A 2,858-nucleotide genomic window follows, 5' to 3' on the forward strand; every position below is an offset into this window, starting at 1 on the left:
GGTAGGGTGATTGAAAAAATTCAAACGGCGTTTTAGTTTTTACAAATGCAGCTTAGGTTGTGCAAATACAAAATTAAATTTTTTCATATGCACATAAAAATTTGTTTTCACCATTTTCCATTTAAATAACACGTAAAAAAGATGGATATCAATCTTAAGAGCTCATATTTGGATGAAATATACCATTTGAGATGCTCTATCGAAACCTCGATGCATGTTTGGAGAAAAAAAATTAAAAAATTAATTCGACACACCCTAATGTAGCTATCGTTCGATGAATCGGAAAAAAAATCTTTTTTTCACAAAATGGTCACACGTCAAACTCAAGCGATCAATTTTGCGCTCATATATTTCTGTAAAAAATTCATCTTTAGCGTACCTACCACTTTATCCGTTGATCGAATGGTCAGATTATGTATACTCTGTATTGGGTGGTTCAGAAAAACACGGCCTTCTAATTTTCTGCGCGTACGCGTCTAGAAAGATTCGAGATATAAAAAAAATCAAAACAACAATCAACTGTTAGAGATCACGACGGCTCGGTCACGGACTTTTGCCCTTTTGTCGTACTTTTTCTGTCTTTGCAAAATAAATTTTGAATAGAATCTGCATTTACAATTAAACTCGATTGCAAAAAGTTGTCCGACATGATATTGCCAGTACAAATTATAGAAAACTTGTATTATACTTAGTATTTTTAAAGATATCTCTTACGTCTGAAGATGGCTGGCTGGATCCGGTTAAAATGGCGTAAAATATATAGGTCGGTTTCCTCTCTCTGGCCTTTCCCAACGAAAACTTGAAGCGGCTTATACTTTTTGTCGAATAACCTTCCAATCAAATCTACCACGTATTCGTTTTAGAATTAAAAACATCGAGCACAAATCATTAGTCTATCCGCAACTGTTTGGTTGTCTGCAATATTCTCTTGATTTTTTCGTGACTATCATAAAGAAAAAAGATATCTGTCTGTCAGTAATATAATTAGGGTTGAGGAAATAGGTATTGTCAATGCATAGAAATTTTGTACCTGTGAAATTCATGTTATTTGTCACATTGTCAAGTTGACATAAAGAACGCTGTCATCCGAATTGTGTGGTCAAGTCAGTAGGCTTAGTGGTATTGTATCTTCATTAGTTAACTATCGAACGGATTGCATCCGAAAAGACGTTCACACGAGGCCAACTCAATCAAACTGCATGTCCTCCTTAATCTCAGGACACGATATTAACAACGATCCGGTACATTATCAGTTTTCAAATTGATACGTCACTTTCACGAGGTGAAATAGGCCGCAACTTCACATATCCGCATCCTTCTTCGGGACCATTCGAGCATTAGCTAAAGCTAAAACAGGGGTAGGCCATTCAGAGAAGCGTTATCAAATGTTACCCTATAGTAGTAGAAATTCCAGGCAAGCGTTGGCTAAAATTAACGCACATCGGTTATATTTTATTGAAAAACTAAAGGCTCAGTTTCCTCATTAAAATGTACATTCTAAAATGCTTACAAAATTTCCATTAAAAGGAGGCGTTAATATCCATGAATTGCTCGATAATAATATCTTAGAAAATATAATGTTTATTGCACGCATTTAAGAAGAAAGATAATGTATAATGTATAATGTATTTAACATTTATTGAATATTGTATTCAAGTTTTACTGAACACGTTAATGTGTACTAATAATTAACATTTAATAAAGTTGGAATAAATTGATCAGGATTTTACTGTAAATTACATTTCTGCCATTTCCAGGTAACGAATCGATTTACCATTAAACTTTTCAAAAAGCGTTAGCTAAAGTTAACAAACAGTAATGGGCAAAACAAGCAAACGATACCAATCGTTATCACTAGGGGTGGGATGCAAAATGTTTGCAAAAAAAACGCGTTAGCTAATACTTGAATGGCCCCTTTCATTCAGCCTCCTCCTCCTCCTTCTCTCAAATTCGATGGATCGATGAAAATGGATGTGGGACAACTTCGACTTTGAAGCCATGCTTTTTTATGGGGGGGATTGATTAACCGTGTTTTGATTTTTAAAAAAATTAGCGTTATCAACTAGTTCATTACTGGTTTACAGCAGGTGAGTCAGGTTCGAAAGTTAAAGAGTTAGAAGCAGGTTGCCGATTTTTTTTTCGGATTAAGCGCAAACGCACGGCTTACTTGGCTGATTATTTTGCAGAGCTACTACAGATGTTTCTCAGTAATTGATTGATATTCCGTTTGATAAGAATCAATGTTCTTACGACGAAGTAGCATTGGCATGGTTAAACCCGACGACTCCGTCTTTAATGCAGACTCGTCGCTTTGGATCTCAGAGCTTGCCAACCATTTACAGCACGCGATTACGATGGGTACCTGGTTACCGAAGTTTTATATCGGATGATTCATCGGGCCCCACGAACAGCCTGACGGTGCCGATAGAATAACAATGAAGTATTTTATACGGGGAAATGCATCCTCGGAGGAAGAAACCAGGAGGATATTGCACCGCATGTACACGGAAGTGCAGGGAAGGAGTGCGGTGAGAAAAATTGTTAACACTGCTACTACATTATTGCAGTGTCATAATTTCGTCTCCATCGAAGAACCGCGACAATAATTTCATCATTGATTCAATGAAATTATCAATGGAATTCCCCATTTGTCGTTAAGGCGTAACTTGGGTTGCATTGGAATTCGTACCTGTTTCCGAATTCGTAAAACTTTTTGCAATATTGAATGCTGAGCTGCTTGCGCTCCAACCGGCTCACTGAGAACTCGTCAATTAGCCCCACTTCTTTTAGCCGGCAAATTTCGGGGGTAAACATGTATACATATAGGTGCCAAGACAATTTATATTTGTTATAATCTA

The sequence above is a fragment of the Neodiprion fabricii genome, chromosome 4 (assembly GCF_021155785.1).
Source record: "Neodiprion fabricii isolate iyNeoFabr1 chromosome 4, iyNeoFabr1.1, whole genome shotgun sequence".
Taxonomy (NCBI): domain Eukaryota; kingdom Metazoa; phylum Arthropoda; class Insecta; order Hymenoptera; family Diprionidae; genus Neodiprion; species Neodiprion fabricii.